Source organism: Rousettus aegyptiacus, unplaced genomic scaffold (assembly GCF_014176215.1).
Source record: "Rousettus aegyptiacus isolate mRouAeg1 unplaced genomic scaffold, mRouAeg1.p scaffold_m13_p_7, whole genome shotgun sequence".
Lineage (NCBI taxonomy): Eukaryota > Metazoa > Chordata > Mammalia > Chiroptera > Pteropodidae > Rousettus > Rousettus aegyptiacus.
In genome coordinates, this window is record NW_023416310.1 from 113,126,383 (window position 1) to 113,151,327 (window position 24,945).

At 43.2% G+C, this 24,945-nt stretch overlaps 1 protein-coding gene across 1 annotated transcript in view; it reads right to left on the minus strand.

Moving 5' to 3' along the window:
* Positions 1–5,074: 5,074 nt before the first annotated feature.
* LONRF2 (LON peptidase N-terminal domain and ring finger 2) overlaps positions 5,075–24,945 on the minus strand; it is a 98,885-nt gene continuing 79,014 nt past the window's right edge. The window contains 2 exon segments of the mRNA XM_036225085.1: positions 5,075–15,037; positions 22,376–24,543. The gene's annotated coding sequence lies outside the window, so the exon portion shown is untranslated.

Genomic DNA, 24,945 nt, shown 5'->3' on the forward strand with positions numbered 1-24,945 from the left:
ACCTTGAGCGAGCCCTTCAGCCTTTATGCACTTTAGTCCCTCCAACAGTAAATGAGTCCCTAACAGTATGTGCTGCCCACTGCTCACCTGGTCACGAGAAGGGCCAGCATTCCCTGAGTGCCAGTGACAGTCAACCTTAAAGATTATGGCTCCTGCCACCTCAGAACAAGGCCAGTAGAATTATTCAGCTGTGTGGAGTTTCGCTTGGAATTCCTGTAGCATTCCATATATACTCACCTTTATTCTCAGCATTCCCAGAGAACATGCCCAGTATGGACTCTGAAACTGAAGCCACAGGGATGGCAAAGGTGCCTGGAGACTAGGTGGCTTGAGGTCTCTGTGCCTAGACATAAGCGTGTTGCAACTCAACTGGAACTTGCTTAATTGCTTACAGTATATTAATTACAGTTTACAAAACACTTTCACGATAATTCTCTCACTTGTTTTTACACCCACCACAGAAAGCAGATTTCTCCCCCGTTGTTACAAATGAGGAAGCTGAGATTCACAAAGATTAGGTGACTTGCCTAATGTCACACAGCAAACAGTGGAGCCAAGAGTTAAAACCAGACCTTCTGACTTGTGTGTGACCTCCCAGGCCTTCCTCCACTGAGCACTGACACATACCCAGCTCTGGGCTGGGGGCTGCTGGGAACCATGAAAGGAAGATTCCCACTGTCCTGCCCCAGGGGACTTACAGTCTATGGGAAGCAGGTGATGTCTGCAGTTCCTGGCCCAAATGGCCACCAATATATATTCCTTAGATCTCCAAGACTTTCTGTAATCAATTATTTAATTTTCTTCAAGGGCATACAATACTGACGAGCTGAACCCTCTGGTGGGTATGTATATGACTACAGTGAGAAAAGGAGTAGGGCTGACTCTCTGCATGAAGAGGGAGGTGGCCCAGTGGAGAGGACTCTTGGTCCTAGGAAGACTCAGGGGACCAGGCTCTACAGCTGGGTAGCCTGGGCACGGGGCCCAGGTTCGCTAAGCCTCAGCTCAGTTTTCTCACCCAATAAATGGAGATCATCAGAGTGCTTACCTCACAGGCTTAATGATTAAATAAGAAAATCTGTGTAAAAAATATAGCATGGTATCCAAAATTATTATTATTGTCCACTTAAGCAAGCTCTGATCCACACTGACCATCTCCTGTAATAAGCAAATTTGACATTAGCCAGTCCTCCATGTTTTGTGCAATGATTGTGTTCTAAGGGAGTAAATGCAATTAACTATTCAAAATTGGATGTCTTTTGTTCTTACTTATGCATCTATACACAGACTGGAAACCTACAGAGCACTAAAAACGCCATCAAGATGAATGGCGGACATCAGAATTATACTTTGAGAGGTTTTTCAAGCTTAGTCAGAAAAGAAATTTGGGGGAGAAAAATTCAATCATAAAGACTTTTAAATCTACTATTTCATTTAAATATCAGATTAGGGAATAAGCCTTCATTATAGTTTTTAACAAGTATTTGTCCTCTGTTTCACATACACTTATAGAAGTTTTATAAAAGCTACTAAAATACTGTAAGATAGATCAAGAAGGTGGAATGATATATCCCTTTTAGGGAATATACAAGAATGACGATCTCTCACTCTCATACTTTTGCTCATTATTCACATAGGTTCTCAACAAAAAGTTTAAAAAGTGTTCAAAAGAGAGTGCTCCTCAAATACAGAAGGTAAACTACTTTTATGTGCAATGATCAGTCACCATCTTTAATAAAATTGATTAATGAGTAAGTGTGAACAAAATAGGGAAGTGAGTAATAAGGTGGAATTTATGTTATTTTAAAGCTGGAATAAAAGTCTATGGGATGGGAAAAAAAGCCTTCAGGGGCCAGGTATGTTCTCAGATAACCAGGAGGCTCAGTACAGTGGCTGCTCTCAGGACACTGCACCCAGTAGCACAGACAGAGCCTATTAAAAATTAACAAAATAGCTCGAGATGACTACTTTAAGCATTGTGAATTGGCAAGTGGCAAATGCCTAGCTGAACAGATAACTGGGTTTGACTCTTAATGGCCTATTGTAAAGGAAATGGACTATGACAGGCTATCAGACACAGAAGTGGCTGCAACAGAGACCAGGATTTGGGACACATCTGACTGTGAGTATCCCCAATCCCCAATCCCCAGAGAGTGAACAAAAAAAGCCAAGTAATTTCCCATCAATTCTTGAGTATTTTCTAGCAAATTAAACGTACTGGGAGTGAAAAATGGGTGGGAGGATTCGTACATTGGAGTGGGTGTTAGGAATGGGGGGGGGGGAGCTAACTATTTTAGGTATCATTCAATAGCTTAGTGATTTGGGGAGCAGGGGGATTGACCATTGCATTAATCATGTTTTTGATTTTCTGTATTTTCAGATGCTTTGACACCTTGGGGCCTGGATAAGCCTGGAGAGATTGCTGTCCCCTGGCCAATCCTGAGGCTTGTGGGCTTGCACTTCATATGTAAACTAACCTGTCCAAGCTCTCACCCCTCCACCCCATGCCAAGGGCCTTACACTTATTCCCCTGCTCTCACCCCACCAAGGCCAGGCACTAGACCACTTGGGGCAGCCCCTACACACCAGGGCCCTCTGAAATTATTCAAACTGCCAACACTAAGTTTGTTTACTCTATTTTCCCTGCCCTGTCCATTCCTTCCCAAGGGAACCACAATAAAGGCACTGGCCCGCCCTCGTTTTCTCTCACTCTGCCTCCTGACTGATTCTGGTGGCCCTGTGATGTGTGGCCCCCTGTGATGTGGCATGCCCCTTAATTTGGGGAACTGCAACAAACTAGCTTTTCAGTGGGGCTCCTAATTGGCAGGCCTAACCATACCTGAATAATAATAAAACCTACATTTTAAAACAGCCATGTCAAATGTCCCGGACATCAAAGAAGCCTCACCAAGATGTCATGTACCCAGAAAAAGTGAGGCTAAGAAAGTTAGGGCTTCATAATTCAGGGCCTCACGCACCTGGGCTTCATTCCATGGGTACCCCCTACAAATTCCTGACAGAGGCGAGGTGACCACAGCCACACTTGAATGAGATGGGTCCAGCCTTGGACCATAGTAGGGTACATTGTGACTGTAGGGTGCGTTGTGGAGGAAGCTGCACAAACAAGGAGGCTGGAGTCGCTGCTAGGCCAGAGGGCTGGGCCCAGGACTATTGTGGAGGGGACAAAAAGGACACTGAAGATCAGAATGGGAAAGATCTGCCAACTGAGATGGTGAGCTGAGGAAGAAGAATGAAAATAACACGCAGCTTCCAAATGCCAGGCTCTCAGAGGATTAAGGGGCAGCAAAGAGTGATGGGGAGATGAGAAGGTCTTGAAGTTGGGGGACAACTACTTTTTTACTCCCTCTTTTTAAATTGAAGTGCTGGAGATCACCATGTGCGCCTCCACCAACACGTATTTATTTGCTGAGCGCCTCCCAGCCCATGTCCTAGAAGCTGAGGAGAAAGCAGTGAACAAATAAACAAAACTGGCCACCTGCTTACATTATAGTGGGGAAGCCATTCCAAGTACACGGCCTTCCCTGTAAAGAGCGCTGTAACCTAGGAGCTGCAAGTCAGACTCACCACCAACCCTTCCTCAGAGGCTACCGCTGGATCCAACCTTGAACACAGGCTCATGTCTGCCTGCCTCATCATCCCCACTCACGCTGCTGTGAAGACAATGTCAGGGGTTATAACCAACATAGGAATACGTATTTATCCCCCCCGCCCCCCCCCCCCAGTACCACAACTTGTCAAGTAAGTGTCAGTAAACAGAGGTGAAGGAGTTGCCTGGCTACCAGACGTGTGAGTGAGTCACCTGGCAAAAGGACAGCAGTTGCCAGTTCCTGACCTGGAAGCTAACAAGCCCCCTCTTCTGGCCCGAGGGCCTCCGTCATTCGTGTGCATACCGTTGCTTTTATTTTCCATATGCCTGCAAAAGAATCCTTTCATTTCCAATTCTTTTTCTGACACAAAGCCTGGGAGTCACAGATCAAAGCAAAAACCACAAATTAGGAACAAAGAGAAATGGGCCAAATGGGCAAAACCATGCAAAGTGCACTGAGGATGAGAAATCGGTTCCTGGTGAAGATGTTTCCCAGCTTGCAGATGGCTGCCTTCTCACTGTGTCCTCACATGGCTGAGAGGGAGACATCACCTCTCTCACATCTCTCCTTAACAATGCCAATTTTATCATCCTTTAGTATAACTTCTTTCTGACAATTTTATCATCACTTACAATAACTTCCATTAGGGTAATAAGGCATTAAGTAGATGTTGATTGCAAATAATCTGATTACTTTCACCAATTATATGGAAACTGACTTCTTTTACCTGTTTATAATGTAATTTTAAAACATGACCACTTCCTAAAAACAAGACATATCAAAGTAAGGAGAAACATGGATTGTAGAGACAGAAAAGGATATTTCCATATATTTGGCAAGTGCCTGATTTGAAGATGAAAATAAATGAATGTAAGTGCCTTGTTGTAATTGCTTTGCTCTTACCTTTTCTCCCTCAGGGTCAAATCATGTTTACTAGAGATAGGCCACTTTATATGCTGCTTCTCAAATGCCATCTCACACCGTGGGGATCTCTCCTGAACACAGTCTTTATAGAGATTAAGTATAAATTGTCAAGCTCTGAATTTTGTGAGTCTTCTGTACCTGAGAAGTGCTGGTTTAAGTAAAGGTAAAGAGGCTATAGATACACTATATGGTTATTTAGGGCTGCTATAAAGCTTTGTAAGGCTGTCCATTATAATTTGCCGTTCAGGCAACTATCATAACTCAATGAAAATAGCAATGCTTCCATCACTAGCAAACTGCTACTTGAATATCGACATATATGAACTCTATTCAAATTATTTGTTGCCAATTTGATAAAACATTCTTTGGTTATATTTAAATTTGTAATATCATTATGCTCTTAGCATCCAAACTAAAGCTGGATTGTCAGAGACTCCCTTTTGGGTTCTTCTGGAATTGGAAATGATTTTTCTTTCATCCACGGACATTTTCTAACCCATTTTTCAGCAATATCTTCTAATCTTTTGGGCTTAGAGGGAATAAATAATAACTCAGAACTCAGTTTAAAAAATGACAATGACAGTTTGTTTTCAACTATTTAAAAACAATTTTATTTTCTTTTTAGAAGATTCTGAGCATTAGGAGAACATGTATTATGTGGTATACTTCATAAATTAGACAGCTATTTGCCGCATTTTACAGATAAGAAACTATTGAGGCTCAGAGAGACCACATGACTTGCTCAAGGTCACACAAGTGTCCATATTAAGATTAGAAGGACTGATCAACAGCCTTTCAACCATGAGACATGAATGCCTACGGTGGGAAATGCACACCACTCCATTCACTGCTAACTCTTTAAAAATATATACTTTCGTCACAGTCTCCTTGAGAATGACTCTAAGATAAGCACACAACTTTTAGTGTTACATCTGGCCAATGCAGGCCATGATACGGTGTCTAGTTCTACACAGTTACCATGAGGTCAATGTGAAGACATGTCTGAGACAGCGAAATGCACTGCCAAACACTTGGTGAGTGGGACACACTTGATGTGGCCACAGGGACACCAGCTTTGCCTCCCTCTGCCCCACACTCACCAAGGGCTTTGAGGGCCCTCTGCTCACTGACTCTGTATCAAGAAGCATCTCACAAGGTGCCCCTCCCTCCTTCATAAAAGCCATTAAAAGAGGCATAAGCTCTATCCCCCAGTTCTTTACTTCTAAAAAGCAAGTAAAAAATTTAGCATAATTCAAATGCTAACGTACACTAAGGTTTGAGCTTGTATCTTCTGACTGCAAACTGCTACCTGGAGGGTTTAATAATTCCCACTAACAGGCTGTTACTACACTTGGGAGAAAAGGTCAAGAGAGTTTAGGAAGAAACTCTGATTCTAAGAAGATCAAATGAGTCCTCAGTCCAAGAGATTTTGTTTTGTTTCTTTTTTTATTGCAGCCTCTCCCACCTGTGTATACACCCCACAATTAGAATCAGAGACTCCAAGTCCCTGAGTAGTTCCAGAACCAAAGGAAGCATGGTTTGTTTATATCTTGCTGGCAAAAAAGCTCCCCGCTGAAGTTTAAGATATTTTCTCCTTAAAATTAACTGCATTCTCCCCCTTTTTACCATAAGCTGAATTTCTTAAGCTATAGAAAGGAATTACTTGGCTTCCCTACATAAAATCATCAAAGTGTTTTTTTTTCTTGCCACATGTTGTCTATAGGCAGTGGCTGTGGCCCATCACCCACCTCCCTTGCCCTTTGCAAGGGTTCAAGTGAACAGACACAAGCCCTGTGGTCCCAACACCAACGATCTTTATATTAACAAGAACATAGGTCTAATTATTCCAAATTCTGATAAAATTAGGTCCAAATGTTCAATTTTCCATGTGTTCCTTTTAATTAAAAATGAAATGAAAGAAAAACAACACCAAAATTATACAAATAAAGGCAGATGGAATGCAGTAGCGGAAGCCCTCGCCTATAATAACATTCCCTTTAATAAAATTCATTGGTTAATTTGGTTGATAAAAGAGGTGCTAAAATTAAATAAGAATTAACATACACTTGGGTAAATATTTGTAGTTTTCTTCATATGCTGCCATGATAAAGGTAATTTAGCTCAAAAGCACTCATCATCTTTCTTCATAACTGATAAAGCATTACTAATTGTGTGTGTTAATATGGTACAATATAGAATTGAATAGAGATTTTTATCTTAATAATATCTCCATTAAATTAAAGACAGTGTTGTATAACAGAAAAGATAAGTCTGTTTATTCCAACTAGAACGTCTCCCCAACTGTGTGGGGAGATGGTTCAGTAACTGACATTTTCTATACTGTTTACATTTACAGTCATTGTTGAAAACAACACTTTGAGGAAGGGATAATCTAGATAATGTTTCACTGAGAAAAGTGATACTTTAATTATGTGGAGAAGATACTGACCTTTTCCTTTCTGTGTCTGATAGGATATTTCTATAACTAAGATGCTGGGTGGAAAATGATGGTGCACCACTGAAATGAAATAAGCATACTCCACGGCTATCGCCCCCCACCCCACAGAGCCTCTGTAGGCATGCCATGAATGGCCACAGACTGCCAGGAAGAGAACTCTGCAGCTTGTAGGAGCGAATAATAAGGGTTTAACTGCAAGAATGTTGACACATAGATCCAGTTCTTTCCTCCAGACTCTGAGTGGTCTGTCACTTGTGTGGCTGGAGAACGTAGGCCTGCATTTCCATTCCACAGTGACGCTTGCAGCTGTGTCCCTGCCAGGCTGGCAGGATAGGATTCTGGGAGGGTGATGGTTCTAGCCAGCTGAACACCCCAGGCCTGAAGCCCAGCACCCAGGTGGGCTTGAGCAGCTTTGCCCTGATAAACACATCATTGCCACAGTGCTAGCTACCTTGCAGAACCAGGAAATATTCTGAACATCGGTTGTCTTATCTATTAATTTGCTTGTTTTTTAAAAACACATTCCACAAACTGCCTATTCATTCAGAGGCTGTGGGTTTGCTGGAATGTGAGACCCTGCACGTTGCTTTGTGGACGTGCTCTCATGTCATCTTCATGCCTCTGGGGGCAAACAGCCCAGCCCCAACATGTGTGCAGAGCCTCAGAAGACACAGCTCTTTACCGCTGACTTTGTGCACACACGCCAGTCACACAGATGAGGCTGGGACGAGGCAGCATGACTATGAAAAGCTAGAGTCGGTACTGAGTTTTGGTGCAGAATGAAAGCAGTTTGGAAATAACTACAAACTTATGCCCCAAAAGTGCTGTTTAAAAAATAAAATCAGCCAGCAGAGGCGATGCCAACCTTATTTTTATAGCAATCCCAGAAAAAAAGAATATCATAGTTTAACATAAAGTGGGAGATGTAATAAATAATGCACTGCGCTAACAGCGTAGCATCATAAGGAGACAGATGGAAAACTCTCCTGAGATGGCTTCTTCCAAAATTAGAGAAAGGGCTTCTGGATGTGTTCAGGTAGATAGTTCAAGCCTGAATTTTAGTAAGGTGGGAATACCTTTTGGTGTAAATGCAAGATGTTCATGTCTCCCTTTCAAAAATACAGAGATGTTGGCATTCATCCATCTCCCCCAGGACTCTGAACCCCAGGCTCTCCCAGCATGCTGGCATATGCTAAGCAAGGGAAGATGCCACTGGGTTGCTTCCTATACACATGAGACAATGCGGTCATCTGTCCAGGAAAAGAAAGAAAACAAGCATCCATGCACTAAAAGTTATCAGAATATTGAACCATCAAGAATAAAGGAATGATTTCCATAAGAAAAGGACGACCAGCCACTGATTCATAGGAGTACAAAGGCCAAGAGCCCTTCTCGGAGTCCCCGAGGTTTAGTGTCTGGGCCCCACAGAGGCAGCCGAGTCAGCATAGTGCATGGAGATCAAGGAGCAAGGGTGACGTGGGCAGTGTCCACCAGCTCTCTCTGCTCCACCTGAAAATGGAGCAGACCCCTTAGCTCATCCCTGTTCCCCACCCAGGAGAGAGGCCCATTCACAGGTCACTTTGGGGAGCTCACTCTACAGCATCCTGGCCCACCCAGTCCTCTGGAGGCCCTCCTTCCCCAGCTGCTATCCTCACCAAAGTTATTTGACTGTACCTCTTTTTGAAAGGCAGATATGTGCCTGTGGCATTCTTTCCACTGGCCAGGAAGCTCCACGTCTGGGCTCCAACCCCCTCTACCTCAGTTTCGATAACAAGGATTCTTCCCTAGACGTTCGATTCTCAGCTGTTTTAAATGACCTCCACTGGCATCATCGTCATCTTGCTTTCATATTAAAATAGCTCTGAGAAGGCTCCAAGAGGAAAACATGTATAAATATATTATCGAAAAGCCTCTGATTGGGGTTTGGTGACCATCCAGAGCAAGTCTGGCAGAGGAGGCCTCCTCCTGGTTAACCTGAGCCAGTAGGTGGTCTGAAACATTGCCACAATTACAGACCATCTCATTAAGTAGCCACATCCCTGCCAAACCCTACTGACTCTTCACAGAAGTCATGCATTTAAAAACAGTGGATGTGTGCTGTCTCCTCTTTGGAACACAGTTAATGAGGTGCTTTGGTTTTGCCACAGTGCCCTCGATGTTCTTTTCAGCCCATGCCCCTTAAAAACAAGTGAATAGCACCATGGTCTATAGCAAGGCAAATTCAAGTTCAAAACATCAGAAAATAGGACAGCAGAATAAGAATAACTTAACTTAGTTGCAGAAAAGATAGGAAGTGATGAAATCAAAGACACATCACTCAAAATCATGGCAGCTTGCATCTTCAAAACCAACAAGGAGTGAGAGACTCCAGCAAGATGGGGCTATCTTATGTGACACAGTCGTGCAATGATGGACGTGTCATCATATATCTTCAGTCACTTTAACTGTGTGTCATTGGTTAGAAGAAGGTCATAGGTCCTGCCCTCTCCCAGAGGAGGGGATCACACAAGGCAAGAACACCACAAAATGGGGATCATGGGGTCTACCTTAGGTGTCTACCTGCCATAGCATACAGTCACCAAACTCAGGACATATAATACTGATACAGTCTTCCTCAGTGTATCAGCACCTGATTTCAGTTTGTCCTATTGTTGGTGAAAGGAATTCTGATCATTTGGGGAATTTACCAATTTTCTCATCTGTAAATTTATCAATTTTCCCTTTGCATGTATTGTCAGCCTGTTCATCAAATTTTCATCTAATAATTTTAGCAAAATGGATGACTCCTTGCCCAAATCAATTACCATGATAGTTGTAAAATGGTGATTTTTAAAACTCCATCATTCTTTCTACATTTGTTAGCTGGCATTCCACTATAAGGAGGACCTTTTCTCTCCTATATGCGTGAGTATGCATTTATACAAGTATGGACTCATGGGTTCCTATTATTTTAATGATTTGAAACCTATTACTGTCTTTATTCATTTTGATGCTCAAATTGTCCCAGATTTTATCAAAAGAAACACATTCAAGATGGCTCCTGAGTCCTCTTAACATGTCCCCATCATTCTGTGAGTGCTTACTTCCTTTCTGGTATGACAAGGTGATCCAGGTCCATCTTGTGCTTTCTCTGTCTTGCCCCTGGAATCAGTCATTTTCCCAAGGAGCCCTGGTTCCCTGTATTGGAGAATGGCATTTTGACCCCAAGATGAGTGTTCATGAGAGGGTTTCAAACAGAGAGATGGGTGATGGAACTTGGAGAGACCACTGCAGTGGTTAGGCCGATGGGCACTAGCTGTGCTGTAGGTTCTTTAGCAGCTGAGGGCCTGGCAGTAGGCAATGTTTCTCTTGACTGCCCGGAAGTGTTTAGAACCATGCTAGACTCTAATGGCTTCTTTACAAACACCTGGTCTACTGATTCATTCATCGACTGACTATATTTACTGTTCAATAATAAAGCCAAAGTTAGTTGGTTACATGCATCTTCATGAACTTTTTGCAATGAATAAAATAAAGTGCATGAGCTTGGCGATCATCCAGGCCACCCCATTTAGTCAATGAGGCCTCCTGGACCTCAGCGAGGGGAAGGCCATCTCCAGGTCACACACTTGGCCAGCAGCAGAGCCAGGTCTGGACACCAGCCCTGGCTTCAGAGCCTTGCACATCGTACACTCCTCATGAGGACCATGTGTGATGCAGTGCCAAAAAGAATTCTTTTCCTCTTAACAGAAAAGCTTTTCCTAAGCCTGGCCATGACCTCCCTAGTATGAAGTTGCCTGGGGGCCCTGTGTTATGCCCCAGCCTACAATGGCACACATCCCCAGACCCACAGTTCACCAGTTTCACTACAGCCACCGGAGCCATGTTGTCGCCTGATGGTGGCTCTGGGTCAGTGGAGCCACACTGTACTCTGGCCTCAGCGAGTTCTGAACATGTGCACTACTGGCTCCAAGTCACTCTGTAAACCTTCCTTTACCACTGAAGACTCTCTACTGGGCACAAGGTTCCAGGGGCTGCAGTGATTCTAGGAGGGGCAAGGTCCCCATTGCTACATTGAGGTCCTCAGCATCTATTCACAGTAAGAGTAAGCAGTCTTACTCCTTACTCATTAAAAAAATTAAAATAAATACAAGTTCCCAGAAAGCTAGGTATGAGTGTAGCTGCAAGTTACTGAGACCTTACCTCAGAGGAGTCTCTTGCCTGCTACCTCCGTAACCATCACAACCACCATGCAGAGATGCTGGAATTACCTCCCACTTTTCAGTGGAAAACCTGAGGGCAAAAGAGGTAAGTAGATTCATCTAAAGTGTGGAAGTGCAAGCCCCATGCACTCGAAAGCAAGTATCTGACCTGCAGGAATACAACACAGTCATGGCCAAAAGGGTGAGATGAGGGGCCGGGCCTCACTCCCCTGCTCCTGGGGCTGAGTGAACCTGTGTTCCTAGTCCTCTGTGATCCCAGGGTCCAGGACCCTCCTGCCCCCCAACCCCTACCTCGTTCTGTCCTGGGCTTCCCTCTCCCCTTATTGCCAGATCACGCAGGCTTTCAGGTGGAGCCTGGAGCTCCCCTGTCACCAGTAGCAGCATCTTGACTGGCTTCTTACCACCCTAAAAGGACTTAGTTCCAGTTCTCAGTAAATCCCAGAAAATCTTCTGGTAGGGCTAGCCCGTAAATGTCCCTAGCTTGGCTGGAGGTAGCAGTCAGCCACAGCAGAGGTTTCCCTTTGCATGCTTTGGAACTGTGCCTGGGGCTGCTTTCGAAGTGTAGACATGAGCTTTGTGCTGTGGCAGATGTTTTCTGGCACGTTTCCTGGGAAACAGTTCTGGGACAGCACCTGCAGTGGAAACGGAAACCACGACCCAGGACTGGGCTGCAGAAGTGCACCTGAAATGCTGCAAACCAGCGGCGGTTTCCACTGTGGGACCAGCAGTCAAGAGTGTCTTAATGACTCAAAATGAGGCAGACACCAGCATTTTCGACAGCGATGGGGAGGTCTGGGGGTGGGATTGGGCTGGGGGCAGACCTAGATGTCTGTGCCAGTACTGCCCATTACCGGCAGTGGGACCTTGGGCACGTGACTAACTAACCTGAAAAGTGCCCGAATATATATTGTCCCTCCCAGGGGCTGGTCTGTCCTAAATTAAGGAAGCTGAAGGTTGTGGTAGTTAGAACTTTGTATCATTTGTTTGAGAAGGCACCCTCAAACAGCATAAGCTCTGAAGGCTTGCATTCATTTCTGCCCATTTCCATGGGCTATTTTCCTGTTTGTAGGAACAGTCCTTTTCTCTCCAGAGAATGAGAACCAGTGGCAGAATGAACAGCAATTGGGAGCAGGAGCCCCAGGTACAGCCCCAGTTTTCTTTGGAATGGAAAGCTTGCTGTCACCTGGCCTCTGGGCTTTTCTTCCAGCTCCTCCCCTTCTGGATCTCTTGAAATCATGTAGGCGAAAATGCTTGGGATGGTCAAGTGCTGGTCAAATGTCACTTCAGTCTGTTATGCCTGGTGCAAACCTTGTTCCTTAGCATGGCGGGTCCCAACACTGCATCCTGGAATCCGATGAGAGAGCTGGAGAAGTACGGAAGCCTGAGCTCCACCCCAAGCCAATTAAACAGAGCGAGGCTCAGGCATCAGCACTAGATTGAGGTCCCTTGGCCCTACTGTACAGCCGAGGTTGGGAACCACAACTTCAGAAAGCCATCCTGGGCTCTTTAGACCTTGTGCTTCTGGAATATCAATCTTGGAATATTTATCTTTACCATTCACTTGGCGCTTAGTATTTACTTCCAGTGGTGTGTCATTTTGTTTCTCCCTCCAAAGGTGAGTACCCTTATCCAATCTCTGCCCCAACCCCCAACTCTGGGTATTTAAACACACCTAAAATTGTGAACAAGAGAGTGTAGCTCACTGCCTGCTGTGCACCTCGGCTCAGCTAATCCCACTGGAAGACAGGAGAATAGTAACCACTTGCTCAGCCCTAAGAAACTAGTCAGGGAGAGCTTACTAGCCCATTTTACAAGTCAGGGAGGTGAGGCTCATGGAAGTGTGGCAGCTTGCCCGAGGTCACCCTGTGCTGTGTGCTTTTCTCCAAGTGTGCCACCCTGACTATGGTCTCAGTGAAGCAGTATCTCATCCAAGAAAAAATGTTTGGGTACAAGGCTGGAGGCCAGCTCAAGTATAAATAGGGGAACTGTAAAACTGAGACCTGAATTTTTCACTGCACAACTTCCTGAAATGATTCATACTCATTTTGTATGGCCAGACTTATAGCTAAATGACTGGCTCAGCTATAAAATTTGGGTGCTTTCCTGAGTTCCTGCTGAAAAAAATTAATAATAAGGTGACCTATAAATGTTTAGTGGTTGATTAGAGGTTTTTCCATTTTTGGATGGGAATCAACATCTTTTGATAATTGGGGTTGAAAGTTGCAAATGATCTCTGACCATCATGCTTTTCAATATAACCTATGTAAATTACTTCTTTAAGAAAATACATTTGGACTAAAAGGCCTGGCAGGAAATATGAACAGCAAAACCATTCAAACCTGGAGGTTTGACGATGTGAGGACAGCACGCTGGCCCGAGAGGCGGTGGGCAGTGGGGGCTGACATGGTCTTAAAGGAAGGCTGCATTTGACGAGGATTCCACTCTAGGCTTGTCGCTGTCCTCTTTCTTTGCCCAGGAAACCATCAGCCAAATCCCCACTGGCCTCGGACGACTCAGAAAGAACTGCTTTGTTGTATCTGTCGCTGCAGCTGAGAGCACAAGGTCCACCTCCTACAGCAGCTGTCCTCCCTCAGTGGTTGGAAGAATAATGCCGGAGCTTGTTATACAAGGACTCCCCGCGGGCCTGGTTCAGGAGGTCGGGGCTGGGCCAAGACCAACCTTGGGAACCTGCTGTATGGATGAGTACCCCAGATGTCTAGGGGCTGAGCCCTACTTCATGAAGCGTAGCCTTCTATCAAAGCCTCAGGTTGTTGTGAAAGCTGTCCTGTTGGTGGTCGAGCCTAATGCAAAATCAGGTCTGCATGGCCTGCTGCTCATCAGCATTAGAAGTGTTTCCATTGAAGGCCAGGTCCCGGGTCCCAGGTCCCAGGTCCCAGGTCCCAGCTGTGAAGAGAAACCAGATGCAGAGAACCAAACATTCCTTTTGGAATTGTCATTAGATAAAACTGCTCCCGGCAGCCAAGAGGCCCGATGGCCCACTTGGCTGCAGCCCCCTCACTGTGATGGGACTTATGGTCTCAGCACAAAGTCTCAGGTCTGCTCTCTCTGACACCCTTGCAATGCAGACCTTCCTGAGCAGAAGAGGGTCTCCGGGGAACCCCCAGGTACTGGATCAGCTGGCCCAAGTCTTCATCGCTTTACTGCTGAAGATGTGGCTCGGGGAAATGATGCCACGCGGCCTAGGTTACCTTATACTCCTTAGAAGTCTGACTCTTTCAAGGTGTATGTTTTAAAAACATCCAGATGGTCCAATAAAACTACAGTGTCACACACATCTTTGTTTCCCAGAAAGGCTTTTCTCTGATTGTCCGTTTTAACAGGAACAGGCAGGAAACCGTAAGGTCATTAAAAAAAAACTAATTAGCAAGCATGGAGGTGACATTGTTCAACCCCATCTTCTGTCCTCATTGCCAGAGTCCTAATCAGGAGGGAGAATCCCAGCTTTCACCTTGGGCTTCAATGCGCAGAGGTGCAGAGGTTCTCAATCGCACAGCTAAGTGAGCATACCACTCGGTTAGCACTCCCAAACTCAATGCCCACCCCTAGGTTCAGTGGGGGCCTGCTCCTGGCCCCAAGAGGATAAGAATATAAGCCAGAGGATGAAGATGGAGGTTACCAACCCCTCCTGATATGAGGATGCAGTTTGTGTGTGCTCAGAAAGACTTGGGAGGGACCTTACCTTGGGAACCCTGTGCTGTCCCGGTAGCATCTCCTTCTCAGGGAGGAGAACGTGAGAACCATATGTCTCTGCTCAGTCCTTCTTTCCATCCTACCTCATTGCACTCACCTCTGCATCAGATGCAGCCACTTGCTCAGCCACCAAACCCCTGTGTAACAGAAACACACACAGTTCTGACTCTTCAGGCTTCAGTATCAACCAAGCCCTCAGGGGGGCAATGACCTACATAGTGTCTAATATGGAAATAGAAGAATGTTTATCTTATAAAAAATCCCTGACCCACTTTGAGGCCACCAACCCAGGTACTCCTGGGTGAGGCAGATTTCTGTCGACACTGAACACTACGAATGCTAATAATATTAGCCTTTCTCCTAGGACTTACACTAATTCAATCAACCTCCCCAACCCCGCCACCAAGGGCCAGTTGTGGAACACACCTTAATTCATTGATCAGATGTGGCTGCTGCATCAAGGGCCTGAATTAAAACAACAACTTCTCAAACAAATGCTCATAGCATAGCAATTTTAACATTTTCTATTGGATGTGGCCTTTTAGGGAGAAAAATGAACTGAAGCAGCCAAGTGATGAATTTATAAAAGGAGTAATTGTCATTCTTCTTTCCTTCATTTTCCAGTTAATCTAAGAAACTCCTTTAGCATAATTTTTTAAAGACTCTTTGGGAAAAAGCAGCTGAAGTAGGCTACACATTCGCGTAACTGGCAGAGCACATGATTTAGAGTTCAGAGACTTGGGCTTAAGTCTTGGATCCATAGTTAACAGTTGATGGCACAGTGACCTTGGGTCCCCACTATCTTTACGTTCCAATTTCTTCCCCTGAAAAGGAATCACATTCATGCTTACTTCACTGAGTTATTTGTAAAGACAAAATAAGATCGTGCACGTGCTCTAGGAACTATAAAACCTTATCCACAGATAAGGGAGCTTCTTGATTTTTGACTCTCGAGTAGAGGTCAAAGTCAACACTGAGAATAGGGGGTGGGGGAAGCTCATTTTAATCATGTTTTGCTTCCCAGTTTATCTTTTAGTCCTCAGAGGTACTCAATCTCTTTCCATTTTTATCGCCGTGTCTGCCATGAAATGGATTATAAATTCAATCATACCGAAGTGTAAATGTCTCTCACAGGGACATTCTCTTGGTTACAGAAGCTAAAACTTTAATCTGAACTGTAAAGTCTCAGAGTTGTGGACCGAGGAACTAATCTGGGGGCAGGAAGGCATGCTGCAACCCCAAAATTCCACTAATAGACAGCTGCCTGGTTGTGGCTATTTAAGGAAACACCTCTTGGTGGCAGGGAGTGTAACCTGAAAAGAGCAGCTTTCTGCAGAAACCCAGGGTAACTTTCACCAATCTTTGGACCCATCTCACCACACACCCTCTGGGGCCATTGGCAGGTATGGTCTTGAATGCTAACACCTGAACTCTGAGAAAACAGAGGTTCTTCTTTTTGATACTATTATGACTAGAATTGTTTCTGAATTTCATTTTCAGATTGTTCATTGCAAACGTATAGGAATAGCAACTGATTTTCATATATTAATCTTTTATCCTGAAGACTTGTGAACTCACTTATAGCGCTAATGGTTTTTTTAGTGGACTCCCAGAGTCTTCTATGTACCACAAGGTCCTGTCACCTGTGTACAGACATGTTTTGCCTCTTCTTTTCCAATCTGATGCTTTTTATTTCCTTCTCTAACCTGACGTTCCTGGCTAGAACCTCCAGGACTGTGTTCAGTAGAAGCGGTGAGAGTCAGCATCCTTCCATTGATCAATTTTGGGGTGATAAATCAACTTTGCATTCCTAAGATAAGGCTCACTTGGTTGTGGTTATAATCTTTTTTATTTGTTGATGTCCTGATATTTTTTTGTTGAGGATTTTTGCATCTGTATTTATAAGAGAGACATTGGTTTGTAGCTTTCTTTTCTTGTGTTTTGTCTGGTTTTGGTATTGGGATTATACCAGTCTCATAGAATGAGTTGGGAAACGTTCCCTCCTTTTCTGCTTTTTGGAAGAATTTGTAAAGAATTGGCATTACTTCCTCAAATGTTTGGTGGAATTCACCAGTGAAGCCATTGGGGCCTGGGCTTTTTTCAGTGGGTAGGTTTTTGACTTCTAATTAAATCTCTCTGCTTGTTATAGGTCTATTCAGAGTTTCTATTTTTTTCTCAACTGGGAAGTTCTGAAAAAGAATGCCGCCATTAAGTGTGAACAATCTCAGAGACCCCACTGAGTTGACACTTGCAGCTGAGTCCTTTTTCTTCTTCCAAGCAATTATATTGTAGTCACGGCAGCTAGAAACTTTTCTTGAGCAAGTTGAACTCCCTGAGCCATTTGATACAAAATATAGGCTTGTGAATGAGCAAAGCATGATGAGATTCAGTCCCATCATTTTTCAGTCCAACATAAAATGCAGCAAATGTTAATTGAGATGCCCGTGACTCTTCTCTAAAGCTGGAGTAGGCTGAGTGACATCGCATAGCTTCTTAGAGGTGGTCAGCCCCCAAGAGAAGCATCCAGAGTCTTCTATTCCTTTTGGATAGCTCAGAGGCCCCTGGAGAATCATTGACAACATCCTCAACCCATAGACCAGAGCCTTTCAGAGCTGTCACCATGGACTCAGTTTCTCGTGATTGCTTTTCCACTCCCACCTGGCTACAAGGAAGGTGCAGTTTCCTTGACTTTATTCCTTGTGCTCTCCAAGAGGCATTTTTATTGTTACTACCAAGCATGATACAGAAATGGAACAAGGGTCTCAAGCTAATAAATATGGAGGCTGCAAACTCAAGAAATCCAACCAAGTTCTCATGCTTGCGCCTGACCTGCAGTTGTTGACATCCTCTCCTTCATGGACACCAGCAGTTCTTATTTTTCACTTGTTCTCCAAGTTTACTTCTGAGAAGAGATGTTTGTAAACTGCCCCCATTAGACTCCCTGTGTCTCTAAGGCATATAGGTCTTCTCCTGTCTGGTAGAATGACAACTGTGCAAGAGGAGTGAACGGCTGCTGTGGCTTCCTTTCTGGCCCAAACCACCATCACCTCTTGTCTGGGTAACTCCAGGCATGTCCTGCTGCCCCTGCTTCCACCCTTGCCCCACTGTCTATTCTCATCACGGGAGTCAGTGCTCTTGTTAAACACGAGTCAGATGGTATCCATGCCCTGCTAAAATTAGTCCAATGACTTCCTATCTTAATCAGAATAAAAGGTGACCTAAGAGGCTCTCCCCAAAGTGGCTCCCCATCTGTCCTTCTGCTCTTATCTCTTTCCACTCTCCCCCTCTCCACTTGCTTCAGTTTCAGTGGCTGTCTCAAACACACCAGTGCACCTGCTGTTCCCACAGCCTGGAATAGTGTTCCCCCTGAAAGCCACAGGTTCACCCCTTACTGCCTCCAGGTATGGATACAGACATCACATTCAAAGTAAGAATTTTCCTGACACTCCATTTAAAATTTAAATTTCCATTTCTACCCCTAAAACCTCTATCCTTTTAATTTCTTTGTATTTTTCTTATCAATTCTGTTATTGCCTTTCTCTGTAGTAGACTGTGAGCTATTTGAAGGCAGAAGTTTTGCATTTCTTCACTGAAGGGATCAGAGTTGAATATGGTCATCCTTTACACTGCTTGACATCCCACCACTCAGGAAGCTACCAGCCACGCCTTCAGACCTGGTTAACCTGTAACTGACTTTCTCCTGGATCCCCTTAACCAGCTGAGTGAAGCCAGGGCCACAATGCTGGTCAGGCAGCTTCAAGGGAAATCTTTTTCTTTTTTTTTTTTCCAAGTAGAGAAATAAGAAAAATTCCATGCCCAGAGTATCACTACCTTTCTTTTAAAAGGCATTATTCCTGGAAGATGGCTTAGCAAAGTTAGGACTTACCTGGATTAAGTTAATAAGTTACCTAGGATTTTGTTGTTAAGGAAATTTTCCAAAGTATCTCTTTTCTTCACTTTAATAGTTTTAAGTTTAAGCCTCTGAAAAGGCATTGCTGTGATTATGGCCCAAAGATGGGAATGTGGAGAAGCTCTGTTCATGAAGAGAGCCTTTATAATTTTGCCCCCTTCTTTACAAAGCTGATTCCACTAGGATCCATTACTCCTTTGCTCATACCCTAGACTCACTGGCCTTCTCTTTCTGAACTATACTTGCCCGTCAAAACTCTAGCCATGATGAAGTCCAACTTCCTAGATGCCTGAAACTGAGCAGCTGAATGGAGCTGAAGGGGACCACGGAGCCAGCAGGCTGAATCGACTTACCATAAGTGGTGCCTCATGCTCCCAGCAATCCCACCCTCCCCAGGTCACTCACTCTCCCACTCCCCTTAACAGCTGTTCATGCCTTCCCTCTTCTCCGACCAAACTCTCAGCTGATGAACTTATTTCTTATTCTGTTGAAAATACAAAAGCAATCAGAAAAGAATGTCTACAAACCTGCCAGCTCACCTGAATCTGGACCTAGACCCTCTGCCTTCACTCCTGTTACCATGGAAGAACAGACCATGTGTCTTAGTTGGTTCAGGCTGTTATAACAGAGTATTGCAAAATGAGTGGCTTAAACAACAAACATTCATTTTTCACAGTTCTGGAGGCTGAAAAGTCGCAGATCAGAGGGCCAGTGTCGTTCTGTTGAGGGCACTCCTCCTGGTTTGTGGATAGATGCCTCCTCACTGTGTCTTTACACGGCAGAGGGAGCGAGCTCTAGGCTCTTTCTCTTCTCATGAGGATACTAATCTCATCATGTGGACTCTACCCTCATTTCCTCACACAAGCCTAAAGCCCCATCTGCTAATACCTTCCCATTGGAGGTTAGGGTTCCAACACATTAATTTTGAGAGAAAACAAATATGAAGTCCACAATGCTGTGTCCCTATGCCAATCGATGCCTCTACTTGGGTGCTGGACTCTGATGCCTCTAAAGGACTCCATGCCGGCCACTATCCCTTCTTTTCAATAAATCACAGTTTCCCCCTCTCTACATGAACATGCAAATATGCTTAAATATCTCCCACCTTTAAAAAAAAAAAAAGAAAGCAAACTCTTTGGCTCGCTCCTTGAAAGCCATAGTCTCATTCCTCTGCCTTTCTTTACAGCAAGACCCCTCCACAGGGTCTCCCACGGTCTGTGTCTCTATTTCCTCCACCAACTCTGCTCAGTTCACTCCATCTTGATCTTCATCCTCACCACTGCACCGATAGCTCTAGCTAAGGGCCCTGGGGGCATCCTGGTGCCAAACCAAGCTCTCAGTTCCCAGCCCTCATTTTATGTACCATCTCTTTCTTGAAATACTTCATTCCCCTGGTTTCCGGGACACCACCCTCCCTCCTTTCCCCTTTAACCTCATCGTGGTTTCTTGGACTCCTTTGGTGGTTCCTCTTTGTCAATCCAACCTAGAGCACCCAGAGCTTGGTTCTTGGATCTCCACTCCACTCCTCTCTCCTCTGCACTCATGCCCAAGGAGATACCACTGCTTCTCGTTGCTCACGACCCCTGAGTGTGCACCTCCAGCCCAGGCCTCTTCCAGCACTGGCAGATTCGCAGCCAACTGCCAACCTGACATGTGCCCTCAGATCAATTATTGTCTCAAACTTACTACATCCAAATAAAACTCTGGAACAAATATACAGTTTTCCCCTTCTAAATGAATTATACTTTAAGCCAAAAAAGTCTATGAGTCATCCAACCCATCACCCAGTTCTTCAGACTATGTCTAAGATCCAACCATTTTTTTACCACCTGTACCAGAATCGTACCAGGAATATTGCAATGGCCCATTTGGTTTCTCTCCATTTCCCCTTGTACTCCTCTATAAGTCTATTATCTGTACAGCAGCCAGAGTGGGCTTTTAGAAATACATGTAAGCCACATTATTTGTATCATTCCATTTCTCAGCCTCAAGCCCAGTGATGGCTTTCCATCTCACAGTAAAATTTGGTTGCTGGCAACCTCCCTGACCTCATTTCCCCCCATCTCCTCCTAACTTGTTGCATACTAGCCATGCTGGCCTCTTTGCCCTTTCTTTCTCTAATACATGCCTCAAGGCCTTTGCATCTGCCATACCCTCTGCCAGGAATACTTTTTACCGGATATTTGCCTGGCTTGCTCCCCTACATCTTCTGGGTTTTTCATTAGTCAGACCTTCTCTGAAAACTCTCTGTAAAATAGCATAAACTCCACCTACCCACTCCCTCGCTTCTCCTTATTCTTCCTAGTGCCTCAGTCCTCCTGATGTATCTATCATACACTTATCTGTTTAGAGTCTGTCTCCCCTACCTACAGGGGAATGCAAGCTCCTTGAAAACAAATCCCTTCATCAGACTAGTTCACTGCTACATAAATAGTGACCGACATATAGCCACCTTTTTAACATCTTCTATATGAATAAAAGAGTTCATCTATAATAGTAGAATTCATAAACAACTTGTGTACAATGCAGACAAATGATTAAGTAAATTATAGTTTCACTTCTCAGGAATTTTACATAGTCAATAAAACTAACGGGCTCGCTCGTAGGTATTACTCAAAGGACAGAAAAAATTTTCTAAAAGGACTTCAAATTGTTAACAGACACACAGGGGAAAAGTATTACCCATGTAGCAACCAAGGAAAAGCAATTTAAAAGAACTACGGGATACCGTTTTCCTGTTACTAAACTGGCACATGTTTCTCTTTAAACGTGCACCACCAGATCTGGAAAGGCTTTCTGGTGGTGAAGTCTCCTCCAGGGGATGTAAATTTATACACCTTTGGAGGAAAATTTTGGACAAAAAGGCATCATATTACATCAAGATGTTCATTCTTTTTCATCCAGTAATTCTGCTGGGAATATCACATAAGAACATAACAAATACCACGGAGATATGTATATACATATAAAAGCAGATAATCTACATGTCTCATGGTTAAGAAAATGATGAAGTATCTACTCCACTGAACATGATAAAGCCACTAAAATTATGTTTATTAAGGGACTTATTGATGTGGAGAAATGTTTATAACATAATATGATACAAAATTTTTAGAAATCAGCCCTGGGGAAAACACCAAGTTATCCACAAAAGGAGTGAAAGCTGTCCAAAGTTCCTTCAGGAACTGTGACTTCTGCACATAATTACTAACTTGATATTTTCTATTTCTGTCTCCAAAGGTTTCATTAAGTTTCTCTTCAGATAATGCTTTGGCTGAGCTCTTTTTAGCAACAAATAAACAACAAAGATTTCACTTTGCACTCCCTCCTGTTTCTTTCCATCAATACCACACAGAATTATTAAAGTTTATCATGTCAGAAATTTTAGGTTTGATTTTCAACTGTCAAAGATTGTTAGCATTTTAATAAGTAATAATATTTCACATCTATTTATGAATATTAACATACAAACAATTTGCTTTTTACCACAATGCATCCATTTTTTTACATTAAAGCAAACAATCTAAAAACAACAAAAAAATATTAGCCACAGTCAGAGCCTCACCTAGAAGTTCTCTCTTCTCAGGTTTGACGCCGAGGGCTTTATGTGTGAAGTACTGGAATCAGCGGTATATGGAAAAGATATGAAAAAGAGGGGTTCCATCGAGTGTTCTTATTACCCATCACTCAGCATCCAGGAGGAGCTGCGATGACAGCAGAGGAGAGGTGCCAGTTAGCCACATGGAGTCACCAAACCATAAATACTGAAACCTGTTCTCCATTGCACACGTGTGTGCCTGCACACATAGAGCCTTATTTCAGTTCATCCAAAGAAGTGAAAGGCTCACTGACATTTTTTTAAAGCAACTTAAAATTTTTGAAATGGTTGTAGAGTCATATTCAGAATAACACAAAGAGATGCCTTTGTGAAGTTTCTCCAATGATGACATTTTGCTGTGCTGTAGTACAGTACCCCAGCCAGGATATTGACGTTAATACAATCCATTGATCTTATTCAGATTGCCTCAGTTTTACTTGTACTGGTGTGTGTGTGTGTGTGTGTGTGTATGTGTGTGTGTGTGTGTGTGTTGAGTTCTACATAATTTTAACACATGTGTAGGTTTCTACTTCTACCACCACAGAACAGTTCCCCCACCTCAAGGATCCCTCTGTTGATCTTTTACAGATATACCCATTTCTGCCTTCCGACCTGCCTGTCCCTAACCTCTAGCAACTACTAATCTATTTTCCATTTCTTTATTTTTTCATGTTAACAAAATTATGTAAATGGAGTTATGCACTGTGTAAACTTTTGGGACTGCTTTTGTCTCCATTCAATATAATTTCCTCCAGATCCATCCAAAGGATTCATCCACGTAGTTCCATGTATTAATATTTGGTTTTCATTTATTGCTGAGTCTTATTCTATTCTATGGTATGGTTGCACCAGTTTATTTAACCATTTACCTACTGAAAAACATCTGAGTTGTTTCAAGTTCTTGGTTATTACCAATAAAGCTTCTGTGAACATCCATGTAAAGTTTTTTCTATGAACTTAAATTTTCATTTCTCTGGGATAAATGCCCAACAGTGTAATTGCTGAGTTGTATGGTCATTGCATTTTAGTTTCATAAAAAACTGCTTAACTATTTTTCTAGAATGGCTGGACCATTTTACATTCCCACCACCAACATATTAATGATCCAGTTACTCCACGTCTTTGCCAGCATTTGATGCTGTCACTATTTTTTCTGTTAGTCATTCCGATAGGTTTGTAGCAGTTTTAATTTGCATCTTCCTGAAGGTCAATGATGTTGAATATCTTTTCACTTGTTTATTTGCCGTCTGTCTACCTTTTGGTGAAATATCTGTTCACGTCTTTTACCCATACTCTGATTGTTTTGTTTAGTTTTGTTTTTTACTGTTGAAGTTTTATTTTTAACACACATTATTTTACAGAGCAGTTTTAGGTTCACAGCAAAACTAAGCAGGAAGTACACAGTTTCCATTTACCCCTTGTGTCCACACATGCACAGCCTCCTCCACTTCAACATCTTCCATCTTATGGTACATTTGTTACAATCCATGAACCTACACTGACACATCATGATCATCCAAACTCCATAGTTTACCTTAGAGTTCACTCTTGGTGTTGTATTTTCTATCAGTTTGGGCAAATCTATAATGACATGCATCTACTATTTTAACATCATACAGAGTATTTTCACTGCCATAAAAATTCTCTGTGCTCCTCCTATTTTTCCCCACTACACCTTGATCCCTGACAACCACCGAACTTTTTACTCTCTCCATAGCTTTTCCTTTTAAAGAATGTTATATGGTTGAAATCATACAGCATAGTCTTTTCCGACTGGCTTCTTAAACTTAGGCATGAGCATTTAAGAGTCCTCCATGTCTTTCCATGAGTTGATAGCTCATTTCTTTTCAGCACTGAATAATATTTCATGGTCTGGTTACACCATAGTTTTATTTATCGATTAGTAAGAACCAAACATCTTGGTTGCTTCCAAGTATTGGCAGTTCTAAAGAAAACTGCTCTAAACATCTGCATGCAAGCTTTTCTGTGGACATAAATTCCCAGTTCATTTGAGTAAATACCCATGTTTTCTTGTTTCCCCTCCTGTTTCCATTCTCCAATCAGTTCGTCCTCCTCTTCTCACCTTCAGAGCTCTTTTTCAGGTGCCTCTTTTGTGAAAGAAAAAATTTTGAGACCTAGGGCCAGACAAAAGGTTCTTAGACTTGACTCCAAAAGTGCAATACAATTGAAAATTCAGACCTCATCAAAACTAAAACTTTTTCCCTATGACGAACTCTGTGAAGAGAATGAAAAGACAAGCTACAGACTGGGAGGAATTATTTCCAAGCCACATATCTGATGGAGCAATAGTATTTCCAAACTCAGTAGTACCAAGATTGTTAGAAGACAAGCCACAGACTGGAAAGAAATATTTGCAAAAGTTACATCTGATATAGGACTGTTATCCAACAAATACATATAACTCTTAAAACTCAACAATAAGAAAATAAACAACCTAAATTAAAAATTAACCAGAACCTGAAAAGGCACCTCACTAAGGAATGTATCCAGATGTCATAAAAGCATATTAAAAGATG